The 21,623-nt window shown below is 42.3% G+C and overlaps 1 protein-coding gene across 1 annotated transcript in view; it reads right to left on the bottom strand.

The window, feature by feature from the left end:
- Positions 1 to 21,623, bottom strand: part of FNDC3B (fibronectin type III domain containing 3B) — a 388,134-nt gene that overhangs the window by 196,875 nt on the left and 169,636 nt on the right. The window lies entirely within an intron of this gene.

Here is a 21,623-nt window from a genome sequence, read left to right as displayed (position 1 = left end):
AGTTCCATTTTGAGGTATCAAATACAACTATAACAAAGTAAGTGCCATAAGTATTAGATTATTACAAACTGAGCCATACTACTAAAAAGTAGCGAGGTAAAATGGAAAATAGAAATTGTTCACTCAACAATTTAAAGCAACATTTAAATAGCAGCAGTTAAGATTAGGAAAGGCAATTAATAGAGATGCAGAGTTGTCAACAACAGCAGACGTTGTCCCGATAGCAAAGTGCCAACCAAATCCCAAGGGATTTTTTACTGGATTGTTTTGAAAAAGTATGACGCTATCTAAGTAAATTCTTATTACATATCAGTTAGAAGTGACATTGTAAATAAATAGTGTAGTGGTGCCTGCCAGTGATGCTAGATTAATAACGTGTACACAGCGAAGCAATCTATAATATCCAAATACACTTGAGAAAAGTATGGGAGAATTCTGCTCCCAGTTACAGCACAGTAAATGAAAGTGTAGTTTGGTCCTATATTTCTATACATGAATTTACAGCCTTTGCTGAGGTCCAACACAGCAGTCATTTAACAGCATACCTCAACACCAGGGCCGAATTAATGCAGGGGCTTTAGGGGCTGCAGCCCAGGGCCTCAGGCTAAAGGGGGACCCGCAGGCGGCCCACTGCTTCTTTTAGTCTGGCAAGCCTCCATGCCGCGGGCCAGACACCAGTACCCTCGCACCCCCCCCACACACACACACACAGGGCTGGAGCTGTGAGCGCCGGTTCACCGATGTGCCCCTGCAATCCCTAGGTGAGGGGCGTCCAGGGAATCTCTGCGTGCTGCTCCCGCCCCCAGTGCTGGCTCCAGTACACGGCCAATGGGAGCTGCGGGGGCGGTGCCTGCAGGCACGGGCAGCTTGCACCGTGCAGAGCGGCCTGGCCCCTCTGCCTAGGGGCCAACATGCCAGCCACCTTGGGGAGCAGAGCAGCGCGGAGCCAGGGCAGGCAGGGATCGGAGTCTGCACCCCGCAGCCCCTCCTGCACCCCAACCCCCTACCCCAGCCCAGAGCCCCTTCCTGCACCCAAACTCCCTTCCAGGCCCTGCACCTCCACCTGCACCCCAACCCCCTGTCCCAGCCCTGAGCCCTCTCCTGCACCCAAATTCCCACCCAGAGCCTGCCTCCAAACCTCCTGCTGCACCCCAACCCCCCAGCCCATCCCTGGCCCCACCCCAGAGCCCACCACTCAGCTGGACCCCCTCCCACACACCAATCCCCTGCCGCAGCCCTGAGCCCACTCCCCCACTCCAAACCCCCAGGAGCCCCACAAAATCTAATAGCCACGGGCCCACAGGAGAGTTAATCTGACCCAGCATTTTAGAAGAGGAGTCTAAGGGCTGGTCTACACTGGGGGGGGTGGGGGGGGCGGGTGTCGATGTAAGATACGCAACTTCAGCTACGGGAATAGCGTAGCTGAAGTCGACGTATCTTATTTCGACTCACCTTGGGTCCTCATGGCGTGGGATCGACGGCCGCGGCTCCCCCGTCGACTCCACTACCGCCGCTCGCCCTGGTGGAGTTCCGGAATCGACGGGAGCGCGTTCAGGGATCGATATATCACGTCTAGATGAGACACGATATATCGATCCCCGATAGATCGATTACTACCCGCCGATTCGGCGGGTAGTCTGGACGTACCCTAAGAATACTGCATCCAATAGCAAATGAAGGAGGGAATTTAGATAGGCAGAATGTAATTACCTAAGTTGGAATTGGCCAGGACACTGGCACTGAGTCTTCCTAAAGTTAAGAAAGGTTCAGCGAGATCTTTGATCAGCGAAAATGGTCTGGATCTTGTTTTCACGTTTCATTCGGAAGATGGCACCAACAGCAGCAGTGTGATCTAATCACCAACCCCACTTTTCTACAACAAGCTGGATATCTCTTCTGAGATTTCCTGTCTAAGTAGTAACCAGATCTGACCTGCTGAGATATTCTTGCTAAACACCTGAGAGAAACCCATCACAGCTGTCAATGGACCAGCTGCAATAGAAAGTGATACGAATGGTGATGCAAGTTACACATTGGTAAATGCATCCAAGCGCCCGCCAACCCCCCAAAAGGTACAGGGATGAGGTTATAGCATGAACAGCAACCAACGAAGTCTTAACTAACCCAGTCTCTACACACCTTATACCGTCTTGCTGTCTGATTTTCCTTTTGCCCTCTCTGCATGTAAATTACACCAACTGACTGGCATGTACCATTTACATCCCCCTTCTGAATTTGGCTCAGGTTCTCAAATTAAATAATTTATCATCCATCGATTTTGACATTAGGGGTTACACTAGATAGATATAGCTCTGAAATGTGATTAACTTGGAAGATCTAGACAGACAAAAAAGAATTTGATAAAGCGGCTTCTGAGGTGATCATGGGACAAAAATATGTGGCCCACACAATGGACAAGTCACTAACAGAAAAAGTGCTCTTGTATCCACTAGCCCCCTCCCTTTTCCATACCTGACCAACCTGCTGTGCATCCTCTTTCCTAAGGACAAATCCTGATGCAGAATAAAGGAAAAGAGATAATCCATCTTTCCACCTTTATTTAGTTTGAGCCTAATAAATCCTGGCATTTCTTTTCCTTAAAGATCACATACTGAACTCTTTATCTTGCATATATTTAAGTGGAAATGGAACAAAAGCAACATGGTCAGCATTAAGTAGCAATAAATTTGGGGGAATTATTGCCATCTGCAATGGCTTTATTTTAGTTCATCAAAAATATGAAGTGGTGACCAGTTCAGAGAGACATGTATCCGAATTCCCATTTGGATAATTAGATGGGAAAAATGTAAATTGTCTAGGTGGTTTCATTTGTATAACATATTTTTCAATTTCTAGCCTAAGCCACTGTAGGCTGTACACAACTGCCAAGTTTCACCCCAGAAGTGGTTGTATTTCAGCAAGGAAAAATGAATAGTTTATATAGACATATATAATAGCTAATACATTTAATACACACGGTCAATTTTGCTTATGGAACTTGACCCACATCACAATAATGAGGGTAAATCATTAACACTGTCCCATGTACATATGGCGACATGAGTCATTCATTGGGTTTTTCACTTGAACAACTGTTAGAAAAAAATTACTGGGTAAACTGAAAAGACCATAACTTGTAATGTAAGTGACCAGTAATTCAGTTGCTATGTAGAATTCAGTGAATGTTGCCTAATGCAATGAACCCTGTAAAACATTTCATCCATTTGAAGGCCTCCCCAAATTGGGATCCGCTTGTAGCTGGCGGGATCTAACAAGCAATGGCCGCCGTGTGATTGGAAATAATCACATAAAAATACATGCTCCAGCTCTGAACTACATTTAAAAAGAAACATTTTTAGTACTTCCAAATACACAGCAGGCTCTAACTAATCTTCAACTAACCGAAACACACTTAACTCCACTTCCTTTAGAACCTTTTACATTAAAACATCTGCCAGTTGCTCATATGGAGCAGCAATCTTCTTGCAGGAAGAAATCAAACTCCTGTACAACAGATGCTGTTGACTGTAACGCTGCCAGTTCAATAAAAATATCTTGTTTTATCATCAAAATGTGCACCATGCAAACAGTCTCTTAACCTCAGGCATGACCCTTTAACAGTTTAAGTCATTTGGATAACAATTTTTAAAGAATGTTAGACAGGTGAATGATTTACTGTTAGAAAATGTTTTCTTCACTGCCTTGATTTCAAGCCTCACCAAATTACTTTAGCATACATTATTTCTTCTCTCTCATCACTGTTATCAAAACAACTTCAAGTGGTATTGCATAACAGACAGAAATCAGCTCCAAAGGGGGACATGTCCTGGGAGCTGTTAAAGTCTGTTCTCTGTAATAAAACCACCTCTAGTGAGTATTGAACAAATACAAAAAAATGAATGTCATTTTTAGGGAAATTAAACAGAGATTGGTAGAACGCCAGATGTTAGTCTCATTTTTCTTAAAATCAATAAATATTTAGAGTCAGAGGTGCATGCCCATATTTCCTTAAAGAGTTTGAATGCAATGAGTTTTATTTCAAGTTTCTGAGCAAAACCCCAAAATTCAAAGTAAAATTTAACTGAAAAAGCCAAATTTCACTTTATTTTAATGTGCAGCCATATATTGGTGCCAGGTTTGCTTGAATGGTTTACTAAACCAGGGCTGTGTCTTGAGTTTGTAACAAAACACAAGACCAGAGTAGTGTGGGACACCCCTACTTCCAGCACAATAGGCCAAATTCTGCTCTAGTTACACAGGTGTAAATCCAAAGTAACTCCATTGACTTTCAAAGGCCTGCCCCCAAATGCTATGGCCAAATCTGTTCAAAATGGAGGAGTACTTTATAACGTAAGGCTAGGAGGTGTGGTTAAGTAGCAGAGCCACCCCAAAACACACACACACACACACACTCTCTCTCTCTCTCTCTCTCTCTCACTCAGCAGGCAGCCAGGAGACTGGGGGAGGTGTGGTGAAAGAGCCACCACCCAACAAAACAGAAGAGTCTGGGATGTGTGAAGGAGGGTATGAGTGTGCACTCTTTCTCTTCTTCCCATAATCACAATGGGAGGGAGGCTTCAAATTTATCAGACACATATTAGCCAGAGGCCATTACAAGATGGCAACCCTGTGGGAAGTACCTGGGAAGATTCCCAGCATCCTCCCAAACTCTCAGCAGATGACAGGTGCAGGACTGATCTTCTCACCAACTACTGACCATGGACCTTCCTGGTTGGTGGCTCCTCTCCCCCAAGTCTTCTGCATTGCCCATTGACTTGTAGGTTCAGTCCAGTGGCTAGCAGCTGCCTGATGAAGTTTTAAAACATTATGCTGTCTGTAAAGTGCATCTATCTCTACTGTAATGATATTTGTAGCCCTAATTGTGTCATTGCTTTTTTGATATTATAATGTAATAATACTGCCCTGATGCATGAATTGTAGATTAAAAGTGTGGCTTAACAACACATTCTCCACTTCTGTTTCTCTCCAAAAACGTGTCCAATTCTGTCATGAGCAGGTTGACAATTCTATCTATTTCCCCCTCTGCCCCCAAGTATAAAGTGATGTCTTGTTTCAGGAAATTCTGCCTCAACTGCTTATAGGCTCACTCTGAGGCCATGACTCCTTTTTTAATTAATTACTGCACAGTGACATTTTTTGGCAGAGATCCGGTCTTTTCCTGTTCCTGCAGGACCTTTTATTTACACATTAATTAAATCTCTCTAGTTTACTCTCTTTTCTTCTTCTACGGTATAGAGGCCAACTCTAGTAAATTTTTTCTGCCTTGAATAATTTCAGTTGCTTTACCCCATGCCTTTGCGCTTTGCCAACTTCTTTCTTCTCGTGTGGAATCACACAGCATCTTTCAAATGAGGCCTCATGAGCACGCTCTACAATGGCACTGTGTTATTCTTCCTTCCTCCACTCTTCCACCTAAATGTATTACTTGCCTTGTTTTTATTGCTAAACAACATTCAGTGTACAATATTATTCACAGTGCGTTCCAGGATCTGGGCATAGGCTCTGTTGTGTGATACCGTTAATCATTTTACCATGACTTATTATTAGGCCTCGGAACCCACCTGGCTTCAGAATAAACTTCACATTCAGACCACATTCACTGAAAGCTTCACTAAGTTTCATGAATTTCGCAAGAGAATTTGGGCCATCGTACAATTTTACATTGAAATTAGTGAAATTAATGGAGAAATTACCTGAAACTTGCTGATTTCAGCTGAGTTTCACTTTGAAATTGAGAGCTGCTGGGAACTCAAAATTTAGGAGGAGTGTGACCGTACATGGATTGGCTCAGTAAACACTGACATAAATCCCTGCAAAGTAAATCCCCTGAGTTTTGTTTAGCTTTAGGATTATAATTTGAACAGAAAAAGTGCCACACATCATTCCCATTCACACTAAAATGTATATGATCTCTTCTTGGAATAAAGGGCACGTCTCGGGAAACACATCTGTTAAGCAAGAGGTGTGACCAAAATGGGGGGGAAGATAATTAAAGGGCATGTTGGCCGGTGACATACACCTGCTTCTCTAAAACAAATGACCAGAACTTATTCAGAGAACAGAGCAACCCAGGTCTCACTGACCTTGGCAGCAATCCAAGAGTTTGCTGTTTCCACATGGATGAGCAGCTGTTCCAGAACAATTTTCTCAATGAAGCAGGCACAAACAGGATCTCCTTCACTATCATGAATACAAGTCTTCTCTTTACACTCCATTATAATCAAACAAACCTATCATCTACTATAAGGTGGACACTGCAAAGGAGAATCAGACTTGTCTGTTCACCTCTTAGGCCAATGTGCTTGCTTCCGTTAGCGGCTCAAGTTCCAATACTGTTTTTTTTCTTTGCCTAGACAGTGAAGTTGTGTTAGTTAGCACATGCTTGCTGTGGCGTGATAAAAAGTTTAAGTCATTCAGACCATTTTATAAAATCCTAACTCTTCATAAGAACATAAGAATGGCCATACTGGGTCACACCAAAGGTCCATCCAGCCCAGTATCTACCGACAGTGGCCAATGCCAGGTGCCCCAGAGGGAGTGAACCTAACAGGTAATGATCAAGTGATCTCTCTCCTGCCATCCATCTCCACCCTCTGACAAACAGAGGCTAGAGGCACCATTCCTTACCCATCCTGCCTAATAGCCATTAATGGACTTAACCTCCATGAATTTATCTAGTTCTCTTTTAAACCCTGTTATAGTCCTAGCCTTCACAACCTCCTCAGGCAAGGAGTTCCACAGGTTGACTGTGCGCTGTGTGAAGAAGAACTTCCTTTTATTTGTTTTAAACCTGCTGCCCATTAATTTCATTTGGTGGCCCCTAGTTCTTATATTATGGGAACAAGTAAATAACTTTTCCTTATTCACTTTCTCCAAGCCACTCATGACTTGATATACCTCTATCATATCCCCCCTTAGTCTCCTCTTTTCCAAGCTGAAAAGACCTAGCCTCTTTAATCTCTCCTCATATGGGACCCGTTCCAAACCCCTAATCATTTTAGTTGCCTTTCTCTGAACCTTTTCTAATGCCGGTATATCTTTTCTGAGATGAGGAGACCACATCTGTACGCAGTATTCAAGATGTGGGCGTACCCTGGATTTATACAAGGGCAATAAGATATTCTTCGTCTTATGCTCTATCCCTTTTTAAATGATTCCTAACATCCTGTTTGCTTTTTTTGGACTGCCCCTGCACACTGTGTGGACGTCTCCAGAGAACTATCCACGATGACTCCAAGATCTCTTTCCTGATTAGTTGTAGCTAAATTAGCCCCCATCATATTGTATGTATAGTTGGGTTATTTTTTCCATCGCATTTATCTCAAATACACTTTTAAGGTGAGATATTTCACAAACCATCAAGGCTATATCAGATGCTGTACATGTTACTGGAAAGCCATGAATCATAGCTGTCTAATGAGTTGGAGCTTTTGAACCTGATTCTCCACTGCCTTGCCCCTTGTAGAGTCATTTACACCTGTGCATAGTAGGTGTAAAATGTTAGTAAATCAGAATGGCAGTGATTTCTATACACTGGGCTCTCTCTCTGCACAGGTGTAAATGACATCACAAGGCGTAGGGCAGTGTCTCTGTCTCTAATCTTGCTTAGCGCGATACTGGATCTTAATGTCAGTTGTCCAGGACTAAACGTTTCCAGTCCCAGATTTTGGATTAGATTCCACATTCAGGAGAAAAAAGGATAAACTTTTTTTGGTGGCAGGTGCTTGAAGGGAAAAAGAGCAGCTATTTGTAAGCTTCTTAGGGGGGTTGGTTTATTAGAAACAATCCTCTATGATAAATCAGTGTTAGCGCAGGTGAGGCACTCAGAGGTGCAAAATAAATACAGTAATACAATCTACCAAAATACAGAAGTAGTAAAGGAATTTATCACATGGCTTATCGCCTCATATACACATACATTATACATAAGAAGCATTTTTTTAAAAAAGGTTTACCTTCAGTATTCCAGTGCCATTTCTCTAAGAATATCTAGAGATATTATTATCTGAATATCTAAACATGCAGATCTGGTTTACCTGTTCAGCACATAGATACTACACTGATGGGTGCTATAGTAAAACCCAAGCTAGAGTCTGGATTTGATTGATGTCAAACATGTGTAGAGAAACTGTCTCAACCAAAAATCAGACCAAAATCACTTAGAGTTGGTGCCAAGAATATCAAAGAGACAGTGCTTAGTGCATTCTTTTGGTCTGTGTGCATGAGATCTCTTTGGCTCTGTGCTACAGGTCCTTCAGAATAGATTACTTTACCTGCTTTTTCTACTTGACCTACACAATGGGAAGCTCAAGCAGCTTATACAAAGGTGGATCTGATTTACAGTTAAGGAGCAGCATAAGACTACAGGAGTTAATATTTTTAACAGCAGTGACCAATCCTTAGAAATATTTTAATAATTAACATAACAAATCAAGAACTTTCCTAATCAACAGCATCATATATCACATAAGTATGTATGTGTGTCCCAGATATAATTTTCTAGTTTTAGGCACATTGTATGTAAATAAAAAATTAAGGTACACAGTAACAGGAAATCAATTACATTAGTTCAGTCTCATTGAACATTCTTTGTCCAAAAGTAACACAATAGGACAAGTTTATTATGAAGAGACTGTATTGCATCCATAACTGAAGTTGAAGCTAGTTTAAATGCTCAATATGGACCTAAATATAACCACAACAAATGGATCCCACCTGAAATTTTGCATACCAGATGTTAATCCAGAATAGAATCTTAAAGTCTGGGAGAAATCAGACAGATGTTTTGGAAAGTTCCACAAATGAAGAGGTTTCCCCTTTTACATCCCTACTGTTGGGGGGGTTTTTTCAGCTGTCACATTCTTCCCCTAGTAATGGACCTTTTCCGCAGCACTGGTGAGATTTTAATTCTCAAATATTTGGGGCCAAATGTGGGCCTCCTTAATAGTGCCCACAATGGTTGTGGGAACAAGTGCCAGCACATGTAAAAAATAAATAAATAAATAAAATAAAAAACCCTCACTAATTTATCCTCATATAGGCCCATTACTTCAAACCCATATATTTAGTTTTAGGAATGTGAACAGTCCCTTGAAGTCAGTGGGACTACTCACGCACTGCGGAGATAACCTGAAAATCTGGATGGACCCAGAGCATTCAAACAGACACACTTGCACACATCATAAGCATATTTATACTGGTCCCTTTAAAGCCAGGTGCAACCAATGCACCCTCGATGGTGTGCACACCCCACTGAAAACATGTAGTTAGTTTGTAGTTAAAACATCCCTTTGCATGGACAAATGCAGACCTTTGCAAGCATAGCAGGTGAACATGCATTTATGTAGATGCATTAATTGCATGAGCATTTTGCTAATCTGTCCTTCCAATGTTGCAAGCATTCACTCTTCACAAGTATCTTCTGCTCAAAGCATCAATTTAAGGAGATACCACTAGACCATCAGGATGTTCAATTGTAATAAGCACTAATAAGATAATTAGTGTGTTTTACAGGTACTACCAATAGCAAATTTATTAAGAAATGCTATGAAGATTAACTGTTTTGCTGCCCTAACCTGCATGATTAGTTAACATGAATAAAGATTTCTGTTCAGCTGCTACAGTAAAACTCTTCTGATGGTTGGCTCATTGGTTGCCACTACATAAACACTTGCAGAGTATGTTGCAAAAGTTTAAGCACTGAAAATAGGCATAATCCCATGGCAATTCACCAGCTGGATTACAGTCTGTAAATCTCAATTGTCTAGACCATAAAACAAGAAACAAACATTTGTCTAAAATTAGTTAACTAGAACAGCAAATGCTGTTAAAGAAATTAGGATTACTATTGAAAGAAATGGGGGGGAAATATATTGAAAATCAACCCTCTAAACTTAATCCATTATCACACAAAAACATTGTGCACATGATCAAATTCTTCTCAGTAACCTGAAACTAGCAGGCTGTTGACTACATGATGAATAGAAAGACAAGGTGGGTGAGGTAATATCTTTTACAGTATTGGACCATCTTCTGTTGGTGAGAGAGACAAGCTTTCAAACTTACACAGAGCTCCTCTTCAGGTCAGAAGAAGCAGCTCTCTGTAAACTTGAAAGCTTGTCTCTCACACCAATAGAAATTGGTCCAATGAAGACATTGCCTCATCCAATTTGTCTCTCTAATAACCTGGGACCGACACAGCTACAACAACACAGATTACATGATGAATTTCAGCGTAGACTTTCCAAGACATTTATATAGAAAGCAAATATATCAACCCCTGCCTCATCATTCAATGCACAGGATGGACCTATTCTGGCAATGAATCAGGGTTGTGTAGTAAAGGAGGTTGTTGTCTGTAGGATCCCTGCCTCATTTGTTGCAGAATTTGGAAGATGTGTAATGAACAAGTCACAAAGTTGCAGAAAAAGAAAGGAAGGTCTCATGGTTAAGGCCAGAGATGAAAGTAAGCTGGTACGGTCCGGTACACCACGCCATGCCGGACCAGCTTCCCCAGGCTGGCGATTTAAAGGGCCCAGGGCTCCCGGCATCAGCCGGAGCCCCGGGCCCTTTAAATTGCCACCAAAGCCCCGCTGCCAGAGCCCCTGGGTGGCGGAAGCGGTTCAGGCGGTGATTTAAAGGGCCCTATAAATCACTGCCGAAGCCCCCGGCTGCCGCCACTACCCCTGGGGCTCCGGCAGCGGGGCTCGGGCGGCGATTTAAAGGGCCTCATTTTGCGTGTGCATGATTTGCAGCCCTGGGGTCTGATTTGCAGAAGCATTGAGCATTCCCAGCTGCAACTTAACTCAATAAGAGCTTTGCTTGACCATGTTAAATCAGGTTCTAGGTGCCTCAAATTGGGCACCCAAACTTAGCAGATACCTTTGACCTTAAAATCTCTGTGCCTCAGTTCCCTATCTATAAAATAGGGATGGTACCCCCTCATTTCACAGTTGTAAAAATAACTTCTTCAATATTTGTGAAGCACTCAGATACTAGAGTGATGAGCGCCATAGAAATACTCATAAGGAAATGACCAATTCTATCTTCATAGCAGGTTTTGAATAATGTGCAGTAAATAAGGCAAGGAGCCCCAGGTTTAACCATGAGAAAACAAAATATTGAATAGCTATTCATTACGTGAACAAGGTCCACCCTTAGCACTGAACGAGACAAAGAATATGTGATCATGTAATTAAAGACTCTATCATAGTGCATATACTCAACGGGCAGAATTAAGACTGCCTGTACAACCTTAATTCTGGCATTTCCTAACTTTTTAGTGCTTGATTTTGCCTACAATGTTCTTTTAACATTTTATATATATTAATATTACACACAAAAAACTATCACTGCAGCAGGTACATTTTCAAATAGCATCAGCCCTGAAACAGAGGTACTTCTATCTGCAGCACAGATATAGTTGGAAGGCATGGTTTTGTGCCATCATAATCCTCATTAGAACAAACACATCGACTGGCACAAAAAAATCCCAAAAACTTCAGGTCAAGATTTTTTTTGCTAAATCCCACAAGCCTGTTTTCATGCAAAATTGTTTCTAAATGGATTATCTTTTCATACATTAGCAGTCTTCCTCTTACTATGCACTTTCATGTTAAAACTATAAAATGATCAATGCACCATACCTTTATAAAAGTACTTTGTGGCCTACTGATTTGTCCAAATTAGCAGCGGAATGAAACATTCAAGGGCCTAATCCTGCATCTAGGGACCAAATTCCTAATGGGAGTTTATACTCTAGAACCAAACTTTTCAAGCAGGTCCATACACTCAATCTCAGACATGGTGCAAGATATATCTGTTTAATCAGGATTTTTAGTTTGGGAGGAATTTAATGCTCTCTAACAGAGAGTGAGGTGGGGGGCGGCTTGATTTTTATGGCCAATATTGATTATGTGTTAAGTAATGTCCATTTTAATGCTTCTATTCCACATAGCTATGTACGATATGTATTACTGTATTAAGTGCCTAATGCTAATAGAGATCATTTGTTGGTAGAGGGACCTGAAGCCAATAAACGCTGGATATGCTGTAACCACCACAAGGGATGGAAATTAACCTATGGACACATGCTTTTGCCACTGCAACCTCAAGACAACAAAACAACATGTGTCAAAGATGCAATGCTTTTTGTTGTATGTGTTAATTTTGTGGCATGTCACACAGAATGCTTTCATTTACAGAAGTTTTGCTTTGATCACATCCTCTGTGAAAGATGACTATAATCACACTAATACCAGTTTTTTGTGATATTAACAAAAAAAGACACATCCTCCAATTATTATTTATAATATAATTATTACATTACCATGGCAACACCAACCTGATTGTACAGTCAGATGTTGTGTAGGACAGCAGCAGACACGCTACCAAGAAGATACTTCAAAACAAAAACTTATAATTTCGACACGTATTTTCATTAGATGATAATTAGGTGACAATGGTTATTTGGTACTCACCCACCCACAGCAAGAAGCATTGAATAGCTAAACAATGCAACTAAAACTAAAGCCAACTGGCAAGACAACACCTTTCTGGCCCTGAAAGGGAATGACTAATAATTGGAGCAAAGAACTGAGGTGCCAGGACTAATGGGTTCTATTCCTGGCTTTACCACCAACTCAGTGGGGCCTTGAGTGAATCATGTGATCTCTCTGGGTCACAGTTTACCCATCAGTAAAATGGGTAATAATATCTACCTACCTCACGGGAATATTACACTGTGAGGCTCACATCATCATTGGTACAACATGTTGAGACCCTTAGGTGACAAGCACTATGTGAGCACAAATAAATCAAGAAGTGATCACAGAAAATAGCGTCTCACTGCCCATACAGGAGAGAGCGCAGCCCCGATTCCAGGAAGCGGTGCACTATAATCTGCATTCTGGGAAAACTGAGTTACGATCTAAACCTGAAAGTACAAGTTAGAGTCATCACCAGGGCTGGCTCCAGGCACCAGCAAACCAAGCACGTGCTTGGGGCGGCACATTTTCACGGGCAGCATTCCAGCCAGCCTTTTTTTTTTTTGCGCTTGGGGCGGCAAAAGCCTAGAGCCGACCCTGGCAGCAGCAGTGCATCCTGCACGGGGGGCGCCCTGGGGCCGCTGCAGTTCATGTCGGGGAGCAGCGCCCGCACCTTATGGCTGGGTGGGCTCCGAGCGGGGGACACTAGGGCTGGGGGCCGCCCCGCGGGCCGCACGGAGCCGCCTGCAGGTGCCGCAGGGCGGCCGCCCCCCAGCACCGCAGCCGGGGCTGGGCGAAGCGGCCCGAGCCACCCAGGGACTGCGGCAGGGCGGCCAGGAGCAGCATAGTGGGGACCGGTGCCCGGGGCGCTGCCGTGCGGGGCCCGCGTCCCGCTCTCTGGGGCTCCGCTCCCTCTGGGGCCACCCTGCCGCGGCTCCTCAGTCCCCTGCCGGGGCGGTTCCCCAGCTCTGCCCTCCCTGGTCCCGGCCGGTCCTGGAGGCGGAAGCCCTGGCTGGAGGGACCCTGAGCTGAGACGCAGCCCGGGAGCCCCGCTGCTTACCCCGACCCTGCCAGTGCCGGACCGGCTGGAGGCGAGGGGGGAGCAGGTGGAGTCAGCACTGGTGGGGGGAAGCCCAGCGCTGGGGCAGCAGGGGGTTTGGGGGAGGGGGGGGGAGCCCAGGGGGGCAGCCAAAAATTTTTTTGCTTGCGGCAGCAAAAAACCTAGAGCCGGCCCTGGTCATCACACCTCTACCTTCTCTTCATCTTGCTAGTCCATCCATTATTATGCCAGCAGCAACCTTTCCCTCAATGTGCATATGTACAAATGCTAATTTCAGACTTGAGTAGTGACAGTCAAGAACTGGGGGTCAGATTTTTATATACAGAGGGCATCACTAAAATACATAATTACCATTGGCTAGGAGGTAGACAGTGAGGATCTATCATAGTTAATGTGGTAAATGGTCATTTCCCTGTGGTGAAAGCATATATTTAATGCCTGCCAATGTCTGTTCCCTACAATAGGACAAAATTTTAAAATAGCACTGCACATTTTGCAAGTCAGGGCTGGAAGTTTGTTTCTTAAGACCTTGAATTTACACCAGAATAATTTGGAAAAAATGTAAAGCCAAGACAAAAAGGTAAAACAAGCAATCTAGTGTTCTGAAATCACAGCTGCCATGACTTCAAAGATATTGCTCGCTACCTTTACTACTCATGAATTTAATAATTGTGTCTTTGTAAGAATCTTCTCCCCCATTTCTTATAATTTTTCAATATTATAGAAATGTAGACACTGAAGCAGCACATTTAAAATCACACCTTAAACACGGAGCCCAAATCTGCTACTGCATTCATGTATTGATCTCTGTCCTGAATGGAGGGTTGGGAGCAGAGGCGACGTGGGGTGGGGGTGGGGGAGAAGAGGGGGAATGCAGGGTCATGTATCCCCCCCCCCCATTTGCTGCTTGGCTTGTACTGAGCATGCGCAGTAACACCGCTGAAGCCAGCTGCCTCCTTCTCCTCCCCCCCCCACCCCCCACCCCCCCCCCCCACACACACAATCAGCAGGCATGGGTCGTCTCTGGTCAGGAGGATTATATATACACAAACACTGGAGGTGAACAGACCTTTACTGCAATAAGATAAGAACAGTCACTTGCAATAACTTTTCATGGTTCCTCTTTACCTTCCACTGTGTCAGGCTCTCCTTTTTATATACCTTGGTTTGCCCTGAACCCTCTTTGGATTGGCTTCTCACTGTCTACCTGCTTATGCAACAAAGAGAAAAGTCCCCTTGTTATATGGAATAGCTCAGTTGGCCTCCTCACTCGCCCCACAACCTTGTTGGCCCCTGAATCTCACTCCCTTTCATATTTCCAAATTGGACCACTTGGGCAACGGTGTTCATTGTGGCTCCCATTTGGTACTCACAGGAACCTCAATGAACAGCTTTCTCTATGGTCTAGTTTGGAACTACACTTCCCATTTTAATACCTTTAAAGACAAACAGTGTTTAAAAACTTGCTTCTACACTATGATATCACTATATTCTACAAAATAAACATAAGTACCAAACATACAGACTCATTTTTCTATGGCCCTGGACATGCAAACCCCGCTGATCTAATGGAGTAGCATGATGCAACAACAGAATTTGACTAAATGCCTAAAAAGAACATTAAAGAATTAACTGTTTACAAAATGTAAATATAATAAATTAAGTTTTTCTAGTTATCATTGTGATTTTTTAGTTCAAAACTGTGGCTCCTGAATATCACTCTCAAATAGTGCTTTTAAAATATTGTAAACACTCACTTGGAGTATGGGGAGTCGCTTGTCTTCTGGTATAGGAATTAAATAATGACTGTAAAATTCATTTGTTACTCTGAAACATTTATCATCTAGCAGTTCTACAGATCTGACAACCTTTATCCTCCAGAGAAATGGGATTTCTATAACAGCTTGTAATCGGGAAATCATTCTTCAGATGTTTATTGCTGAAGGATTTTTAGGAGCACAACATACAGTTTAGATATATTTCATGGAGGGGAAGTATGTGGGTTATTGACAATGTTTTTAAAATGTATGAGAATAGCAGTGTCGACTCAGGGGTTTATATTTCTTTGGCTTGCTCATTTTCAGCCAAGAAGAAACAAACACTTTCCTTTCAAGAGAACTTGTTTGTATCATTCACGCAGCTTGGCAAGGTTTTCACGGGTGCAGTTATCATAGAATAATCACATTGTTATGGGCCTCCCCACCAATGACGTTCCCAGAGGGGTTACCATTTTAAATAACAGAAAGTCAGCTATGATTAGAAGTCTGGAATCTGTAGAAAGCAAACGGGAGGACGGGAATGCATCATCTCTTTGTGAATATTTAAGGAATGCTCTTGACTTCATCGTAACAACTGTAAATTGAAAACCTAACTAAATATTTGCATTTCTTGGTACTTGACCTTCAGTGTTAAGATTTAAGGACTTAGTTACCTGGCTTAACAGTACAGCCTTGAGTGGATTGAGGATTTTTTGTTTTAAACAGTTGTTACTGCAATATTATGGATATGAAATTCCTCCCCACCAAAAAAAAAAATTATTAAAAGGCTGTGAAATGCAGTGTTATTCTACTTATTGAATAAATCTTTTTAAAAATTTTGAGTCACAATTTAGGTTTTTAACTGAATAAAGGTCAAAATGGTAATAGGTGAAACCCACAGGCCGAATTCATCTCTGCACTGGAAAGAGCAAAGAGTTTGCATAGCCATTAGTGAGGGACTGCGGGGAGCTGTTTGCATCATTGGACAAGGCTAGGTTACCATGCATTCTCATTGTAATGGCCCCTATAGACCACTCCAGATACACAGAATTGCTGGGGCAGAAGAATACCCAGGCCAACCTCCTCGTACTCCAACCTAACTCCCTCCTTCCTCTGGCCTGCCCCTATTCCAGAAATCTTTTTGTGCCAAGAGCTGGTAGGGAGTGCACTAATTCCGGGGGTTCAGAGTGGAGAGAAAAGAGGGGTAAGTCAGTGCTATGGCCCGGATGTGCCAACTTGGCTGGTTAAAAAACCCTGATTTCATTCAGGGCTATTTTCTGGTCCAAGAATGCTCATCTCTGCAACATTTTTGCATCTAAACGTGACATTTCAAACATGTTTGTGTTTCAACGAGAAAAATGATTTCCCCCCTCCCCCCTGCAAGAAACAGATATTATGAAGAAAAGGTTTCTCATTCACTAATAGGACCATATTAAAGAAGGTCTGTTTTCATTCAAAAATGTTTCTCGGAAGAAAGAAGAGAAGTAGTACAGTATTTCACAGGAGATTCCCTCCCTTTCTTCCACCTAAGGCTGGTAAATTAGTCCAATTTAGTGAAAGGGAATGAAATATGAAAAACCCAAAATAAAGTTTTTAGATATGATTGTGAATATTAGCTACAGTGCTGCCTCCCTCTGTTTCACACACAAAGGTGGAGATTGTATATTAATCTGGGAGCATGTGAAATTCCATGGACAAATTAATGATAGAAAGGTGAGGGAGGTGTCACTTGATTTGTAAAAATCTACAGAATCATAATTTCAATGGTGTCATCTTCTGCGGAGTGTCAGGGGGACTCACTGCCTCACCAGTTGGTGGAAATTTTATTAATATGTCATTGAAAATGGGTTGAGTTGGGTATCATTCAAAAGCCCTTTCTCCCACAAACACAGTGGTACCAAATAATGGCAAACCCGGAACAATTATGTAGCTCTATAGTCAAGAAATGTTTTTTTAAAAATCAACTGTTTTAAATTATACTTTAATATGAGTATTCAAACATGCCGCCCTCACAAACTTAAACTGTGTTACCAGTTAGTGCTCAGAATCTCATACCTGATCAATTATTTTAATGCTACAGAATACTATAAATGGAAGGAGTACTTCAAGTTGATTAAAGAAGCAGTTCGGTGGTCCTGAATATCAGCTTTATTATTAAAGAGTTGTAATGAGGCACTGGTTAAGATGTTGGTATCCAGCCAGAAATTAGTGGAATCCATCCACAAACTGTATGCACACCGTTACACAATGTGCATTACATAGTTAACTATAATCCCAACGTAATTAATTACAAAATTCTAGTTTTTACTTTGCTCTTGATCATTTTTAGGCATGAAAGGGGAGAGGAAGAGTACCAACTAACAGCTGAATCTTTGGAAAATACCATTGCAGAGGATCTGTTTAAAAACATCGCTCTGTGGCATCTTATATGCTATAAGTAGGGTGACCAGATAGCAAGTGTGAAAAATCAGGATGGGGGGGGGGGAGGGGGAAATAGGTGCCTATATAAGAAAAAGCCCCAAAAATCGGGACTGTACCTATAAAATTGGGACATCTGGTCACCCTAGCTATAAGCAGCACACACACAAACTGAATTTGACAAGGCTGAACAGGAAATACATTGAGCATCAGGAAAAAGTTGAAGATGCTGGGACAAGGGCCAGCTAAGGGTGAGACTCGCCTTATACTAGGTCCTCTGGCATGCATTTTGAGAACACCTGCTTCTTCTGTAGTAAGCTGGAAGCCCAAAGGCATGCATTAAACACAATTTCAACATGTGAGACAGGAGAGAAACTGTATCAAGCAGTCATTCTGAACAAGAATGTCGTATGGAAAGTAAAGTTAAATGGGTGCATGGACCCAAACAAGGCCCCTGCATACCATATTGTGTACCACAGAGTACAACACCAAGAAGATATGTAACGTGTTGCATCAAAAGGTAAAAGCAACTGAAACAAATACTGATTTTACTACTACAAACCATGAGGCTCAGCTGGAGTTCAATAATTGCCTAGCAGAGGCTCTAATGGATGGGAAAGTGGTGACAATGGCCAATGCAGAGGCTAAGTACAGAGAAATGTGCGCTTTGAATGGGACTGAAGAGGAACAAATGCTTAGCAGAAAGGCTACATTGAAGATGAAATGTGGGATATGGCTGTAGTTTTCAGCAATCCTATCTGCAGAAATGAATCACAGCACATATCCTTAAAAACTAAAAGACACGGTGATATCAAAAGTGGAAAAAGCATCAATCTCAACAGTAATGTGAAGAGACTGATTGAAGCTGCCAAATTTTTATGGAAAAACATTTTGTTTTGCCGTATGTGGGAGTTTCAGGGACTATAGCTGATGCCAAACCTGAAAAAACAATACTGCATGCCCTGTAATTCTTCTTTAAGTGGTGCATCAGCAGTCACAGAGACTTCAGAATCAGCAAGTATGACAATAAGCATGTGGAGCACAAAGCCTCACGTATGAGTGCTTGAGAGAAAGGCAGGTTTCCAACACACACACACACACACACACACACACACACACACACACACACACACACACACACAACACAACTGTGCAGCATGTGTGTAATCTACCACTGCAAGTACCTGTTGGAAAGACCAAATTATGTTACTGGAAGGCATATGATTCAGCCTCCAAAGACACTCTCTCGCTCGAAAGGTGCTTGAAACGGCTGTGACAGTCACTGATGAGGTCATAAATATACTGGAGGTATTCATATGCTGACTTTAACATTTGAAGACCAACATTACAACACTTACAGAGCTATGCAGGCGGATGTTTTCCAAGAAGCAGACAAATGGAGAAAAACTGCCACCAACAAGGGGTGCATTTATACCTGCTATCAAGAGGGAAAATTATCAAGCAATGGAATGGCTCTGGGATGATCAAGTGCATCCAAAACTATCCTCCCCTGTCAAGTAAGGATGGATTTTGGAGGATAGACTGATCACACCAGTTGTGTGTGAAATACCATGCACTCCTGAATCAATCCTTCAGCTAATCAAATGCTCAAGGGCAAAGACCAGAGATGCTCACCATCCTGCAAATGTTTGGCTAGCAGCCTGGGTTGTATGGAGATGTGCGAATGCAGCGTAGACGAGGATCAGTGTGACAACATGTCTATCCCTAGACGGAGACGACACTGACAATGACTTTGATGAATAAATGTTTCCAGTTCTTCATGCCAAGGCTAACTTTCCTAGGATTACTAAAGGTCGATGTGGTTTTTTTTTTTAATGTAGGCAATGAATCCCTGTGTTAAAGTGTCATTAAAAAAAAAAAACTGTTAATTTTTATTTTCTCGAATATATAACTACATAATTGTTCTTGGTTTGTCGTGTTTGCTACCACTGTGTTTGTGGGAGAAAGGGCTTTTAAATGATACCCAACTCAGCCCATTGCCGATGACACTGTATTATCAAAATTTCCACCAGCCAGAGAACCTGGAGCTGGGTGCCATGGAGTAGGAGCAGCAAGTATTCCCTGCCAGGGCATCGAGGGTGACAACTTTGAAATTATGATTCTGTAGATTTTTACAAATCAAATGACACCTCCCTCACCTTTACATCACTAACTTGCCCATAAAATGAGATTTCACCACTTTATGCTCTCAGACGATATAATTTAGTTATGCTGCAAAAGTCAGGCTTTAAGAATGAGGTCTCTAGAACAAACCACAATTCCAAGGTTCTCACAGCTTGCTGCACATTTTATTAATAGTATCTTACACAACAGTGACTAAAACAATACATTGGGTCATACAACTCAGCACATCAGTCCTTCCAGTCACAACTAAAACAAATGAAAACAATCAAGACTGGGTGACTCAGAAATTCCATCACTAGTTCTGAAGAAAGCCCTGCTCATGTAATAGCTCTTACTGCTTGAGTAATGATGAAGTTCTGTCCCCATGAAGAACTCCAGGGCTTGTGACTCAGCTACTTCCACCGTACATGGTTGTGTAAATTACAAATCCAACAGTAACTTTTTGTGGTGTGTGAACATCAGTATATTATCTATTAAACAAAGAAAATATAGCGCTACACTAGACAGTGATGCCAATTGCAACTAAGGACAGGCATTTTATTGAATTAGAAAGACCAAAAAAAATCCAGCTTTGACCATATGTTAATTCTACTTGAAGTTTACAAGAATTGCAAATCATTAGCTCTTTTCTGCTTTAAGTCTTCACTCTTAGCATAATCTTTCAACTAGAAATTTAAGATTGCATAGATGCTCAGTAACTTATTTATTAAGTGTTTGAGATGCATATTAAGAAAGCTTACTGAAAGCGCACACAAATATGTTAGCTTCTTGCATTTGTTTGCATTATGTCTGCACTCCTAGTATCACTGAATACTTAATTCAGCGGCTTCAAAAGCAGAGATCTCAAGTTTCATAGAATCATAGAATATCAGGGTTGAAAGGGACCTCAGGAGGTCATCTAGTCCAACCCTGTGCTCAAAGTAGGACCAATCCCCAAACAGATTTCTGCCCCAGATCCCTAAATGGCCCCCTCAAGGATTGAACTCACAACCCTGGGTTTAGTAGGCCAATGCTTAAACCACTGAGCTATCCCTCCCCCCATCAGGAAACACACTTTTTCCTCACAAGGACTCTACTGAAAGATCAGGAAGCCACAGAAGTGATGGCTGTGTCCCTTTTGACCCCACTCTTTGAGCCGACCCTTGGCTCTTCCTCCCTGGTAACAACGTTACGCACTCCAGACTTGCGAGGCAGGTTACTCACGCAGAGACTGTAAGGAGCACAATAGTGAGTGTGAATGTGTGTGGCAACAGCATTCACACTTTTTTTTTTAATGACTCAAGGCTATAAATTGTGAGGTTCTAAACGTATACGGTTATAAGTTGTGCCATACTACTTAATTTCTTTAATTCTCCTCCACTGATGAACCACTATGGTGAGAGGAGAAAATCAGCCAATCTTTAGAAGATAACTTCATCCAGTGATGATAGAAAAATGTGTACTGCAGTCACAAGCTCTCATACTTCAGTTATGGAGGTGGGGGTCTCAGGAGAGGACTAAGCATTTCCACACGCCCTTTCATTCTGCCCTACCCTTCAATCCCCACTAGAATTTCCACCTCCATGAGCCTCCCATCTTTCAGCCCTACTGATGTTCTCTATGAGCAATGCACACTTCTCCAGCAGCTGGCAGGTTTGTCCTTTTAAATAATTCAGAACATTTCAAGGCTTCTTCATATCAGTTGTTATAAAGTGCAGAGGAGAAATGAGGGCTGACACTTTTCTGCTGAGACTGGAA

The sequence above is a fragment of the Emys orbicularis genome, chromosome 9 (genome assembly GCF_028017835.1).
Source record: "Emys orbicularis isolate rEmyOrb1 chromosome 9, rEmyOrb1.hap1, whole genome shotgun sequence".
NCBI classification, from domain to species: domain Eukaryota; kingdom Metazoa; phylum Chordata; order Testudines; family Emydidae; genus Emys; species Emys orbicularis.
The sequence above is the reverse complement of the archived record's forward strand: the minus strand, read 5'-3'. Positions and strand labels throughout refer to the sequence as shown.